Source organism: Cavia porcellus, unplaced genomic scaffold, assembly GCF_034190915.1.
Source record: "Cavia porcellus strain 051 isolate PalLab524CR breed Dunkin Hartley unplaced genomic scaffold, mCavPor4.1 scaffold_21, whole genome shotgun sequence".
NCBI lineage: Eukaryota > Metazoa > Chordata > Mammalia > Rodentia > Caviidae > Cavia > Cavia porcellus.
In genome coordinates this window covers 52,208,538-52,224,198 of record NW_026947504.1, presented here as the reverse complement: position 1 = coordinate 52,224,198, position 15,661 = coordinate 52,208,538, and the positions used below count along the sequence as shown (strand labels likewise).

The following is a 15,661-nucleotide window of genomic DNA, read 5'->3' as shown; positions in this document are numbered from 1 at the left end:
ATGCATTCTTTTCATAAATAATAAAATTATATTTGGAATGAGTTGCTGAAAGACAACTAGTCAGCGATGCTTTACCTGAACCTTTATTTTTACCTTTTATTTTTGTGTGCATTTTATTTGCAAGTAGCAAAAGAGATGAAAAACTCATCTTTTCTCTCTGTTTTTCTCTTAGGACAGAGGCAAAAGAGAGCAACAAACAGAACAGTTATGCTCTACAAAGAAGAATTAGAAGCCTTATTTTATTATATTGAAAATTTAAAAGACACTAAGTCATAAAACAAAACAAAACAAAAAAGAAGAACAATCTTATTATGGAGGATTTTGTGACATTATTCTTCAACTCTTATTTTAGTTGTATGTATTGTGCAGATGTGCTTCTGTGTGTGTGTGTGTGTGTGTGTGTGCACGCAGTGTTTGTTTTTTTGTTCTTTAGGGGGCCCATCAGGTAGAATTAGATTTGCACAACATTGGGCATACAAATACAATGATACATATGTAACATTTTTCTTCTTCCTTGTCACACACTGAATAAGGACTTTCCCTCAGGGACATTCTCTACCTAGTTTCTGTGGTTTCTGTCAAAAAAGATAGTTATTAACACCCTTCTGAATCTGAAATCTGCGACTTTTCTGACTTTTGTTTTGTTCTTCTGAAAACTCAGGACCTTTACAATACTTTCAAAGCAATTTATGCCTGAAAGGTTACCATGATTGCAAAGTCATTAAAATTACATTTATTCTTAAAACATGATTCAAGATTTTTATTTCTTTACCTTTTGGGGAGTCTAGAATATTAAGTCATCTTCAACAAAGAGCATCCCAAATTTAAATCAAATTTAACAAAGAAAACACTGTCATGGGTGCTAGGAAAAAAAAAAGAAAAGAAATTAACTTTAAAAAAATATATATGTCCTGACATCATGAAGCATTTAACTTTTGCTAAAAGTGTGAGAATATTTTAATTTAAAACATTTTAGAAAAAAGTATTTAGATAAGATGCAATTAAAACTGAAATACCAAATGATCAGTAAAGCAGTTGGCTTCATTATGGCAAGAAACAAATTTCAGTAAATTTTTTTATAATTTGAAAGTTTATTATTGTTCCTACTAGAACCATTTAATGAAAATGATTTCAATGGCAAATAATGTTGGTTGCCTGGGTGTCTATGTAAAATCACAAAATTGTATATATTCCATCATAGACTGATTACATAACTACAGGCATTTTTAAAGTGGGAAGATGTCCCAATGTTATTTCTTGATTTTTCTCTTTCTCCTTAATTTGCTTTGCACTCATTGTCATTAAAAGTTTCTCAATTTAGCAAAAAAGAGAAATATGACAAGTAGCCTAATGTTTGTGAACATTTGATCACTGTAATTATTCCATTGAGTACATCAAAATTTGAGAGGGTTGGAGACCATAAGCACACATATTTTCCTCCTATATGACTGTCAACTGTAAGATATGATTCATTTTGCATTAAACATTTGTTTTGCTAATGTTTAAGAAGTACTAAAAATTATCAATAGCTTTACTTTTCCTCATTATGAAATAAAACATTTGAGGTTGTTAAAATTTGTGAAGTATAACAATTATTGAATAACTCTTCTATTTATAAAAATCTAGCAGGTAAAATGCTGCTATCTCTCATTGTACTATTCTCTTAATTTCTGCTTTTATCTTTTTTTACTCATTTTTTTCGGCAATATACTTCTCACTATAGTAGATTTTGATCCAGGACAAGTATAAGTATTAACCTTACTTTAATTTTTAAGTTTAATCTCACATTTTTGTATTTTTGAGTACAAGTTTTAAAGCTTTATTTTAAGTTAAAGTCAATCTTCCCTTAAATCCAACTAGGGGAATTTTCTCTTTAGGGTTAAAAGACAGAAAAGATTCACTTTCCATTATACACCACAAATTCTCCAGAAAATGATTAGCTTTGTCAGATTTTTGTTGTTTTAAGCATAAGATTCAAAAAGAATGGTAAGATATACAAGGTCTTTCATAATCTACTCCTGTATTGACATTCCAAGAACAGTCCTGCAGTTTCCAATTAGGTCCATTTCAATCCAGTCTTATTTCCAGAGAATGGAGCACTTTTCAACCTCACATCATACATCATTATTTTCTACATTTTATTTATGGAATGCAGGACAAATGGTGTCTGATCATGTCTATTTCAAATATCCAATTTATAGAGGAGTTAACCATTACAAGGCAAAGCTTCATCTCTCACTGAGACTTCCCATGGCAAATACTTGTGTAAGAAAGAAACACAATATTCCTCAAGTGTTTCCTGTCTTCCAAAGTGAATTAGAAGACTTTCCTAAGTTTTTCTTTCTTCATATCTTTACTACAGAATTTATTATGATTTATTGTACTCCTTGTTATTATATTTGTTGAAAATATTCTGATTTCTCCAGTCAAATAATTATGATAGATGATGAATCAGGAGTTAGTGAGGTAAGTGACAACAAAGAACACACTTGTCATCTAGAGATACCAGTTAATAGAATTGACATAACTTGTGAGCAACTAGAGATGCAGAAATAAAGAATGGAATCTAGGAGAATTCCAGTTTTTTGACCTCATGCAACTTTTAACAAGGAGAGAAATTTAGGAAGATAACCAAATTTGTGTTGATTAAATCATTAATTAAATTTAGAGAAATAACGAGTTTGAAGATATTTAGTTATTAGATATTTCCATTTGATAGTGAATCTAGGCGAATTTAACGTTTCCAAAGTAGGATTCAGAGCTAAAGCCATAAAATGGATAAAGGTCACCCAGGAGGCAAGCAGTACGCGATTAAGGATACAAATGAGCCCTAAAGAATGTCACCAGTGAAAAGATAGAGAGAGCGAGACCGTATTAGACACGGTATTATTATATATAAGCATTTAAAAATTTTTGAAGCCTGATGCACTCTTTTAAGAGTGTTGATTTCATCTCTAAAAAGCTTGGTGAAGTCATGTAAATTTCAATCCTGCCCTGTTGTCAAAAGAATACACAAAATATCTGTGAGCAGCAGCCGGGTGTGGTTTTGTTTTGTTCTTTAGATTTTTTTTTTTCCTTTTTGTTTTTAGTCACCAAATAGGTCACTCTCTTTTCTGAATAGAAACCATCTTACCTCCGCTCAGCACCTCGCTCCTACAAAATAGTCCAGGTATCCCGAATAACTCTGGAATCAAACTCTTCTCGGGGGTAATGTAGACTCAATAACTTTATATTTGCTTCTTATTTAGATCTTCTTGATAAATCTCATGATTTCAGCTTAAAGTGGTGAAATAAGATCAAGATGATCACAGTGAACACTAATACACAGAAAGAAGAATGAGAGCCATACAATTGTGATACAAGTTCCGATGGTCTATGTGGTAGATGGCCGTGAAGGCCCTTACCCTGGAGCAATGATTTTTTATCAGAATCAGATCTGTTCATTGGCTGTAAGTTGGCTCTCAGTTCTAGGATGCCCTGACTTTTCTATTTTCTCCCTCGGCAATGGTTTTTAAATTGAATAGTGTGGATTACACCTTTCTTGAGAACTGACCTTTTTGCTCAGGAGTTAAAGATCCAGTAGTTACTTTATTCCAAAAAACCACACCGTTTAGTTTTGGATAGTATTTGTTTTAGCAGAGTAATCTTCTAATATACTTAGTTAACTTATTTATTCCAATCAGTGCTATGCATCAGTACTTTCTATTTTGTAGTAGATATAATTTTAGAATTTGCTATATTTAATTGCTTACTTTCCTTCATCATTAAACAATCTCTCTCATTGCCATGTTGTTAAAGTAATTAAGGATACTTTCGTCTTTCTGTACTTTGTAAAATTGTAAATTTGTAAATTTTGTCCCTTTACCTAGAGTCATTTTGAATAAACAGCCACACCTTAGACAGCCTTTACCCAAAATTTCTAAATTTTTAAATTGTATAGTTACTGTTTGGGATTAAGATATAATTGTATTTTCCAAACTTTGATGTTCTTAAGCTTTCTATTTACAAATATTCAGTTTTTGAAATCTCCTTTTATTTAAGATCTTGCAAAATCTACCAATAAAATCTAGCACATATTACTATAATTATTTTTCTACATTCTTCTGGATCAATATTATGTAGCTGAAAACGTAGGATAGAGACTGTATTGGTAATTACCTCATCATTGCATATGCTGATTACTTTCCTTTCTTATTTAGTATCAATTTTCTTGTTTCACCACCAAACTTCAAGCAAATGATACATTCTTTAAATTTGTATTTGACAATTCTCTATCTGCATATAAAAATATCAATCATATTAGGTCCAATTTTGGTGGTTAAAAAAAGCAATAGATTTAAAACAATGACTAAAATTATGTGTAAAAAGTCCTTTGTGCAAGTCAAGTGACATTTTTAGCTTTTGTTTTTGCTCCAAACAAAACGTCAAAGAATAACTAAAATCACATGATAAATATTTTAGCATCTTATTTACTACAGGTAAAAATATACTTCACAGTTCATAGAATAAACTCAAAAGTTAGTTCATAGAAATACTGCTTTGTATCTTCTTTCTCAACAGAGAGAATAACAAAACCAATCTAGGTTCACAGCACAGCTGTGACTAACGAGCTCCATAGAGCTAGTACAAGTGCATGGTTGGTGTAGATGGATGATGCTCCTATTATATGGATTCTCCCATGATGGATGAAGCATTATCAAATGATAATTTTTATAGGAAGAATATTCACAAGTTGAAGTTTGAAGCAACTGAAAATTGCTTTATTGAGAACCAGGAGTTACCTTTATGATCGTTTTGATACATCATTTTACATTCTAGAAAAGGTTGTTAACATTGGAATTTAACAATGAGACTTTTCAGGTACATTTGCAGTCTTCCTCCTTTTGCGTTTGGATTTGCATCCTAAGTTTAGATGAAGATAAAGGATACTTGAAAACCAGTAATTTCTTTCCATGTAGTATTATAAATTTAGCTCCTTGTTGAACTAATTCATCCGGGAAAGAAGGTGCCTTGGGAGAAATCACCAGAAGTTAGTGAAATATAGTCACTGTGCTAATTATTATTTGTTTGCAATGTTAAAAATATTCAAATGCCATTTATGAAACACTTTTATGAATCATTTAATGAAGATATGTTACCTTTTCATAGTTGTTTAATTATATTACTGCTTTTCATCAATACTCACTATATTAACAATAGTCTTATAAGATATAAGTATTATTAATTTTATTACTCATTTGAATGGCGACAGAACCGGTCTGATGATGTTCCACTGATAATCCAAGACAATAAATCTCCTACTCTTTCAACTTTCTTCTTCATAATACATTAATTTTTTCTTAAAATACATGATCACTCACAAGCTAAAGTACAGTTATTAAAATCAAATATATGAACATATACTAAGATAACATACAATTCATAATAATGTTTAAAATTTTTCCCTTTACTTTCTCTTAATTTAAATTGGAGCCTTCTTGATAACAAAATTTTTCAGAGGCGATTTTTCCCCACAATTAGAATAACTGAAAGGATTTTAATGTATGATTAAAAATATAACTAATATTAAAGTTTTTAATCTATTAGTACTGATAACAACCCACAGTGATAAGCAGTTTCTGGTATTCATGACCCATGCCATCTTCTCTTATTTTGGAGAGGAGGCACTATTATAAACACTACAGTATTGAAAGTCATGCAATCTGCCCACTAAGTTTAGTCATAGAAGATACAGCAATGTTTCCTTTGGTTTGTTTTGGGAGAAGTCAATGGCCAGATAGTGGAACAGTCAAGAATGATGGAGAGGGCCACATGGTGAGGAACTGAAGCCTTGCTCTTTGGACTGAGGGAAACTTTCTTTCTAAAAACACTGAGTGAGTCCTCAAGGGAGGGATCTTACTGCTCAAATGATACCTTTAGATAACTTCCACCCTAACATATATTGTCTCAAGACTCAGGAGAGACACTTGAATTATTCAGCTAGAATATTCTTAAACTGCTGATCCACATAATTTGTAAGGTAGTAAACAATTGTTACTTTAAATTTCTACATTTGTGCTATTTTTCATATAACAATAATATATACAGATTATCCTAAAATTCCTCAGGACACTCCTGTTTCACTATGAAGATGGTAGTATCTTTGCTGCCACATTTGAAAAGATGTTACTTAAGTTTAGAAAAGGAACAGCTGAGGAAGACTAGAAAGCTAATCAAGTGAATGATTATGGTTCCTGGTGTGTAACTCAAGCCATGGAAATAGGATCTTAATCTGAAGGATCAGAGTTATCATTTAGGCTTCTAAGTAGGAGAACTCATAACATTTCAAAGTGAAGACCAATTAGAAGATGGTTGTGATAATCCCAGAAATAAGCACCAAAGGTGAATTTAAAAAGCAATAAAGAACACAAATACATAGAGGAAATACTTCCAATAGGACTAGGTGAGCATGTAATTGGTGCTGTAGTCAGGGGTTGTGAGGAGAACAATTGGAATCAGGATATGGAATTTATAATATTGTTTTATGATCATCACCCAGAGGAAATCTATTCAGAACACCAAAGACATGGAATATTTAGTCAAGGGACTCAATCGCACAGCTATGTCCTACATGAGTTCAGATGAAAACCTCAAAGCCTATGACAATGCCTCCCACGAGTCCAGCTGGAGGTCTGGAGCCCACAAGAAGGACTCATGCCAGTCTCTTTATGGATCCATGCTAGGAAGGCCCAAAGGTCAGTGGTGGAAGCCAGAAAGTCCATGTCAGCGGGGTGAAGGAGCTGTGCTGGTCAGATGAGGGTTCTACGCTGGAGCTGAGAAGTCACACTCACAACAAAGACAGGGCTGTCCTGAAAAGCACCACAGCCATCCTCAGCAACACAGAGGCCCTGAGCTCCTCCGACATTCAAGTACATGCCAGGAAGCCAGCATGAGGAGTTCATCCTAGAGATTAAGCAGCACATGTCTTTCTCTCCGGAGTCAGGAAGCAATGCTCCATGTAAGAACCAGAGCTTCTCCAGGAGAACAAACAGTTCAACCAGCAACTTGTAGGAGAACCCAACGCTTCAATGCCTCCCTTCTCCTCCTCCACGTCTCTGTCCATGCTGGCAACTTTCCTTAGGTAGAACATCTACGCTCTGCACCATGATGATTTAATTCTGCTGGTGTTAAGTTGACCACCAATTTTTAATCTATAGAAATTGGTGATTGGAGAAGTGGGGATTATATCAAATCTAATGCAAATATAATCTACCAATAGCTTCCCATTATCCTCATTATAAAGGCAGACCAGAACATTTTTACTTGGACCTGACTGCTTTAAATTTTTCTTTCTGCCCACTAGCCATTTTACCATAAAAGTTTGATAGATGATTCATAACTCTAAGTACACTTAACTAATAGTATATTTCTTTAAATTGTGAAACAGGTATCATTTTCTTTTTATTTAAAAAAAAATCCAGAACTGTGCTTGCTTCAGCAGCATGTGTATTAAAATTGGAATAATGCAAATATCAACATGGTCCCTGCACAAGGATGACATGCAAAAAGCCCCGGAACTACACTGTAATTGTTAGTAAACATATTTTGACTTACTAATATAAACTAAATTGAAACCCTATGTTTGTGCCTTGATTTAGTAGATATATATTCGAGCTATTTGTAAAAATAAATAATGTATGAAAACAAAATGAAAACAAATAGACCAAAAGGTGTAGGACTGTTAATTAAATGAATATGAGATATTCAAGGTAGCTCAATGGGTAGTTAATATAATTTGAGTAATAAATAGATGGGTTAAAGAAATATTCCTGGGTAAAACTGTATCTCAAGGAATAATGACTCAGAAGTAAGAAGGAAGCCACAAAGTCCTGTTTTAGAAGCAAAGCATAAAAACAATTTCACGAGGCAGTTAGTGACAGACATAAGTAAAACAAAAATTTACTTCACACATACAGGCAATATATTGTTAGTACTTTGCAGGCATAATTTAATACTTATAAAAATTAAGATATAGAGATTATTGTATTTACTGAATGCATTAACCAACTGTGGTAGAAAAAAAAGAAGATAGCTGTCTTGGTTACTTTTCCCTCGGTGCTGGGACAAAATACGCAACACCAAAAATGAAGGAAGGAAAGGATTATTAAGCACAGTATTTGTGGGTGTTTCAATCCATAATCATTTGACACCAAGGCAGGGTGGCATGGCACAAGGGCAACACTTCAAGGCAGCAGCCAGCAAAAGCAGCCAGAGCAAGACGTAGGGAGAACAAGCTTCTTGCCCTCCCTTATATTGTAAGTAGTCTATCTTCCCCCCAAGGTAGATGTAGCACTCACACCACCTGTGTGTTCTCCTCTTTTTACAAAGTAAAAATCCTATTTACAAAGTAAGAATCCTGGCTCCCTGCTGGGCTTCTTTGTTAAATTTCTAAACTTCTCAAATTGACACAATGTATCAACCATAACAATAATATTGCAAGTATAGGGCAGAGTTTAGATTCGCTCTATCATTTGAAAATTCTAGGTTAATCACTTATTATATTGTGGATATTTTAAAAAGAATGCACAGAATTTTGGTAAAAAAGAGGAAAGTGATAAACATATGATCAGCAACGTATTAGTACCTATTGCAAAAAATCAGCCCAACACTTTGTAGCCAAAACCAATAAGCATTTAAACCTACACTTTCTGGAGGTCAGAAATATAGCAATGGCTTAGCTTTGTATTTGTAGTACAAGCGCTCTCAAAAATTTTCATAAGGAGGAATCAAGATGTTGATCAGGCTGAATTCTTTTCAGAACATTCTACCAGCAAAAGAGTGATCCATTTCTCAGGTCTTTGATGAGGACTTCTGCACAAGGCTTTTTCACTACAAGACAACCGACCTTGCCCAGAATCAATGTTCCAACGGGTGGGAATGAAGAAACAAATTGGGGTGAAAATCACTTGCAGAGCAACACTGAGGCTTCTGAGAGAAATTTGTACTATGATTGTTTATAAAGAAAATACTGATTAATAAGGCAACTGTTTATTTGCATATATTGTTTGTATGTGCATATGTGCAAATGATATATTTCTAAATATGTATTGATTTAAATAAAGATAAATTTTGATAGTTGATTTTGTGTTTTCATGTCTTTCCTCAGAGCTTATCTGTGTCCATATTTGCTTTTATTGTGGAGACATTTGTCATATTGGGTTAGGTTCTGTCAGACTTACTGTATTTTTACTTAGTTCTGTGAAAGACCATGCTTCCTAATGTAATTATAGTAGGATGTAATGATGGTTGATAGTTCAACATGAGTTTTAAGGAGACCTCAATCAGCCATGTACTTAATGATATAATATGCAAATGAATTAACGATATAGAATGATAAATTCTCTGACTCAATAGTGTAAAACACTAACTAAAAGTAGTTACTTAATAGTGAAGAAATTTGGCATATAACATTGATTCAAGCAATATAAATTAAACTTTACCTAGCATAGCATGGCTCTTGATGTGATACATAGAAAACATTAAACCCCTCTTGCAGCATTCCTACTTTAGTAGAAATATAATCATACAGAAACAGCAGAACAACTGAAATCTATGTGCATTCTAAAGACTACTTACTGGTATGTTTTTCTTTTAATGTCAAGCTTATTCAAAATGAAAAATACTGGACAGTTTCATTGAAAAAGACTAGAGAGCTGTGATAACTGCATGCTATTCCTGGGTCATTTGTGAGGTCTTAGATCTATAAAAGCCATTGTTGGGAAGATAATTAAAATTTGAAGGGAGTCTATAAATTAGATGACAGTGTTAAATAATAGGTAATTTCTTGATCTTGATAATTATCTTGTGGTTCTTGTAAGAGATTTTTTGTAGAGAAAAAAACCACCAAAGTTCTCTGAATTGAACAGGTGTAACCAATGATAATATCATGGCATAAGCTGTAAAATTCTAGAGAATTGGATAATTTGAAATTACAGGTATGGAAATTCTTGTATTTTCAGTAAATATTTCCTCTTAGTGTAAATTTCTTTGGAAAAGTAAAACTGCTTAACTCTGAAACCTGCATAAATAAATAGTAACTAAATGTTTTTATAAAGATTGTTTCTGAACTTTTAAGAAAAAGAATCTATGTTCTACTGTATAATATCAGATAATAGATTCTTTTGCTCTCCACTCACACCCTGTAATGCTTTCATATTTTGTATTTGTTACGTTTTAGAAATACATAAATTTCAGTGTTAACATAAAATTGTGTGTGTGTGTGTTTTAATGCATTTTGCTATAAATCTTGGGAATATTTTGCTTTTTATTTTATTTTAAAGAGATAAAAGTAAACAAAAATTTAAAAAAATGATGCAGAGTTTCAAAAAAGGATATTGACAAACTTTTCAATGAACTAAAGTAACAGTGGTTAATATAGTGCATATTATTGTCTTCAAAGTAGTTATTTAGGTTATAAGATAGGCATGCAAAATTAATCAAACAATATAAGCATAATGAAAGAAAAGAAAATAATATATAAGTATAAAATTACATGTATGTGTATACAAGACAGTTAATATAATTACACTACAAATTTCTTTTAGTTCATTGAAAAGTTAGGTTGGTACTTATATTGGGAATTTCTTGTTTATGCTACCTATTTAAAGATCTTTCTGTATTGTACGTCCATTTAGTTCACTGTTTTTAACCTACTACGTGCTCCATTGAATATTTAATATTTAAAAAATCCATTCTTGCACTGATAGACAATCATACTGCCGTTAATCTTAACAGACATAGAAATACCTACTGGACCACTTTGTATATATCCACATAGTCATATAGGGAGAATTTCTCCTGGACTCTGGAATCCCTGAATTGTAAGATTTAGGCCAACATTATGACTACACTTACTTCCAAAGGAACTATAATAAGGTACACATGCAGGGTTTTAATGTTGCAGATTTTGTGTTTGTAAACTTGGTTTATGATGTACTGCTATAAATTAATATTCTTAGTTATGTTTATATCAGTTACTTTCAATGTATTTAAAATGTGGAATTTACTTTGGTAATTTTTAACTCTAGAGTTAGGAAAATATTATTTTTTATTCTCTATTACAGATGATTATCATTGGTATTTTAAATCATTCTCAGCCTCTGTTTATGTTATGCATATTAGAGATTCAACTTTTTTTATATAGTGAGTCGGTTTTTTTAAATCAACAACCCTTGAAAATTCAACATATTTCCAAGGCAAAATACCATGTGATTTAGCAGCATAAACAAAAAAAATGGGTATCTGTCTATTTATATCTATATCTATATTTTATTTGGAAAAATGTCTTGGTTAATGTTCTCTCAGTGCCGGGACAAAATACTCGACATTTAAGATTAATGTAAGAAAGGTTTATTTTGCTTACCATTTGCGGATGTTTCAGTCCATAATCACTTGGCTCCAAGGCAGTGTGGCATGGCACATGCAACACTTCAAGAGCACAATGGGTAGAAGACAAACCTCTTCTCTGTGCATGTATTGTAAATAGGCTACCACTCCTTCTTGGTGGGTGTAGCAATTACAAAATCTCCATTCCCTCCTCTTGCACAGGCTGAGGATGTTTACAAATTAAGGATCCTGGATCCCTGCTTAGTGGCTTAAACTTGTAAACTTCTCAAATTGACACACTGTATCAACCATAACAGACAGACTTTATAAAGGACTATTAATTTAAAAACTAAGGAATGTAGGAATCCGTGAAAACTAACCAAGTGTAAAACCTTAACAAAGTAAATAAATATTATAGTCAAGAGTATTAAAGAAATGGCAAGATAAGCAGCACTAGCCAGGCAAAAACCTGTAGTCCTAACTCCTCCAGGAGCTGAAGCAGGAAGACTGCTAGGTGGAGGCCGGTCAGGTGTAAGTACACAGTGCTATTTGTACTTACCCTTATCTCCCAGACAAAAGAAAAATAAAACAACAAAAACAGAAAAGATATACATTACTACAATTGTTCAAAAATAAATTTCATGTCGTAACTTACTGATAATTGGGTGAGACATGAAAAGCAATAATTGTAAACATTGAATAAAAGAATATTTTAATAGGATATAACTAAGTATATAAAACATATAGAATATCAGCTAAAAACTTATTGAAAAAATAATTAGTAAAATGACCAGCTATAATATAAGTGAACACAGCTATTAATTTTTATGTAAACAATAAACAATGAAAATAGAATGGCACCTTTGTGAAATTAGGGGGAAAATTGGCAATGAATTTGAAAATATTCATATATATATATATATATATATATATATGTTATTCATCTAGAAGAAATCACTGATATATATACACATATATGGTATTTTATATTGTGCTTGGTATATGAATAAAATTTTATTTATCAATTTATCCTTTCTTAAAGGGTTAAGCTTAGATTCAGTTTTATGTTAATATTACCCTAATTTTTTAAAAGAGTATTTCAGGTACTTTTTCAACACTACGATCCAACCTGGAGCTGGAGAAGTCCTCTACCATCGAGTTATATTAACCGCCCATTTGGGGATTTTGGACTTTCTTTAATGTATTCTAAGCAATTTCTATACTGATATGTCTAATGGTTTTCTTGGTTTTTCTGTTAGTACATGTTTGTATTACGTGCAGTTTATAGTCTTCTCGGGACTGTGTACATGTACAGCTTGATTCTTTTTAAAATATCCTTACTCTTCCCTCCTTTCCTCTTTCTCTAAATCTTCCTTTCCCATTTTTTTTTTTTGTTTGTTTTATTTATATCTTTAACCTTATCTCAGGCTGTGACAAATGATGTTTATATTTCTTTAGGTTACTAGGCTTCTGTACATAGCATATCTCTATTCTATTTACCTCCGTCTTTCACATTCTCTTAGACCTTTTTCCATCTGCAAGAAATCCATCTCCTGGTCCCCTCTATCTCTTTTTTACTGTGTTCTATGTCTTACTTACTCTTAGTTTGATTTTTTTGACTTTCCAGCTCACCTATTTGCTACTCTTCTGATATAGGGATAACATAGAGCAGAGCTCGGTTTTACTATCCCTCCAATCTACTATGTTATTTAACCCATTCAGCAAGGGACTATAGATAGATAGTCTATAGTCTATCTCCAGGATGCCAGAGGCATTTTGTAAATGTTTTAATAATTTTTTTTTAATTTGTCTGAGCTTGTAAGTCAAAAAAATGCTGCAATATATATGATAGTATTTTAATATCATTTTTCTGATTTTACAAGAGTAGCATGTTTCATCAAAAAATTAATAAACAGCTGTTATTTAATTTTTGAAATACATTATTTCTAGGAGCTGCCAGAAAAACTATTATCATAGAATATTTTTTCAAATGCCATTAGATCTTATTTATGATTTATAAACAGTGATAAATTTAGAAAAACAGATTTGGGGATATAGATATCAATTTATAGCTATGAAATCTGAAATACGTTTGAAAAATCTTCAGTTTAATACCATTTATTATTTTAATGTTAACAGCACATTTTAGCTAGAACTTTGAAAAACTGCCTTGAAAGTACTGACCTAGCAATAAGCTCCTAAAAATCATTTGCTATGGATTTCTTACAGAACTTCTCACACCTCTCTTCTGTACTTGATATCAATTTATTGTCAGACGCAATTCAAAAACCTGATCCTGATTCCTTAAGACTTGAAGGAGATATGTAAAAAGTTGTACCCATTACTGAGGTCTGCTGTTTACAGTGTATGTCCTTTAAAACACATGCACAATGGCAGACATTTCTTGAGTGATGAAAACAGATGAGGATTTTATCATTATTAAAGCCCAATATCATGACTTTAAAATCTTGCATTTTTATGACTTCCTGTACTGACTAATAAGCAAGGGTTCTGTTTGCCACAAGAAACTGATAAACTTTCCTCAACCCTATTTAATTAACCCATTCTTGGCATAACACGTCCTTGTTTACGAAGTGCTTTTGGCATGGACCATTTCATTTTATAAGTTGCAAACAAGTGTTTCCTAAAATCAACACAAATATGCACATTTTCAAATAGTTTTGATTAAGGTGGTCTTTAAAATTATTTAGTCCATTAATACATATAATACAAATTATACAGGGTGAGGATTTAAAGGATTAACTCAATCATAAAATTTGAAAGACACGGTGAACAGAAAGGTAACTCTACTCAAAATCTTAACTTCAAGCTATAAGTTTATGACATTCTTACTTGTCTGTTTTTTTCATAATTTTGGGCATTTTCAGAAAATTAAATATTTTCTTCTGCTTTGAAAGTCTGTCATAGTGTCTTTCTGTAGATGTAAAACGTGAAAATAATTTTACCTTTTATCTTTAAATACAAGGCTTCCCACTTGTACATCTTCTAACAGAGCCTCTGAACTCTAGTGATCAAATGAAAATCATATAAACAAAAAGATATTACATATGGAAAAGCATTCAGTTTTCCAGATAGTCGTCTAATGAATTCATTAATGTTGGGGCTTAAGTGTCCAAATTTTTAATGTTGTTGGACTTTAAAGGAAACTTTCAATTCCTATACTATACTAAGTTTTTGTTCATAGCATACTAGGCAAAAATTATTTTTATTGATGATATATTATGCTGGCTAGTCCAGGACCTTTAACTTAATTTCAAATAGTATATTATAATTTTTAATTTTTTGAGATATTTTAATGAACACATTTTTACAGATACTTTTGTCTTCTTTGAGGATTATTTTATTAAATAAATTCTCAAAGGAGTCATTACTGACTCAAACATTACATACTTTGCTGAGATCAACTTTAAATTTATGCCACAATTATTAGGAAACCAATGAGCTTATTTTAGACAATTAGAAAATCAGTCAAATCGTCTCAAATAATAATAAACAGAATGAGACATTTACAATTTTATCATAGATGAGAAAGACAGAGAAAGAGAAAGAGAGAGAAAGAGAAAAAGTATTCACAGGATTATGGAGACTTGACAACTCTATAATATGATAAATAGTTTTAACCATAATCTAAAGATATAGAGACATAATTTGAGATTAAAGGCAATCTAGTGGCAGAAATACTATTTGCTTAAAAGGGATGAGTTTTGTTCTATGACCTTTCAATTGATTGGATGAGATTCACCCACATAATGGAAAGTAACCTGCTTCATTCAAAGTCCACTGATTTAAGTGTTAATTTCATCCAATAAACACCTTTATAGAAACATTCAGGATAATGCTTGATTAAATTCTTTGGCACAAGGATGCAGCCAAGTTAAGATAATTAATCATCATTTCACTTGTGTATCTGCTTCCCAGATGGACAGACTCTGGAAAGAAACACATTGGAACTCCTATTCATGGTTACCCTGACCACATACATAAGACGAGTAAGATTGTCTTAGCAATTTCTAAAACATTTAGCCTCGTGCCATAGCTCTTTTTCAGAAATGTGACTTTCTCCACACAAGGAAAGCTACACTGCTTTCTTAACTATAACTCGAATGGGCTTCTTAGGTGCTGAATTCCTTTCATTCTATTACCTCAAATTATTCTTCCCCAAAATGACATTAGTGGAATTTTACTTTGCTTCCTTACTCTTCACAGGGATGTGCTACATAGCACACTAGTGATGGGCTGAACATTTAGTTCTGAGTTTCAAGCAGCTGAGCAGTGG

General features: G+C 32.2%; 1 non-coding gene and 1 pseudogene across 1 annotated transcript; both read left to right on the top strand.

The window, feature by feature from the left end:
• Window positions 1-15,661, top strand: part of LOC100727809 (testis-specific gene 10 protein-like) — a 108,840-nt pseudogene that overhangs the window by 8,973 nt on the left and 84,206 nt on the right.
• On the top strand, window positions 7,465-7,569 carry LOC111753793 (U6 spliceosomal RNA). The gene has a single exon (XR_002788576.1). It is a non-coding gene; the product is annotated as a U6 spliceosomal RNA (small nuclear RNA).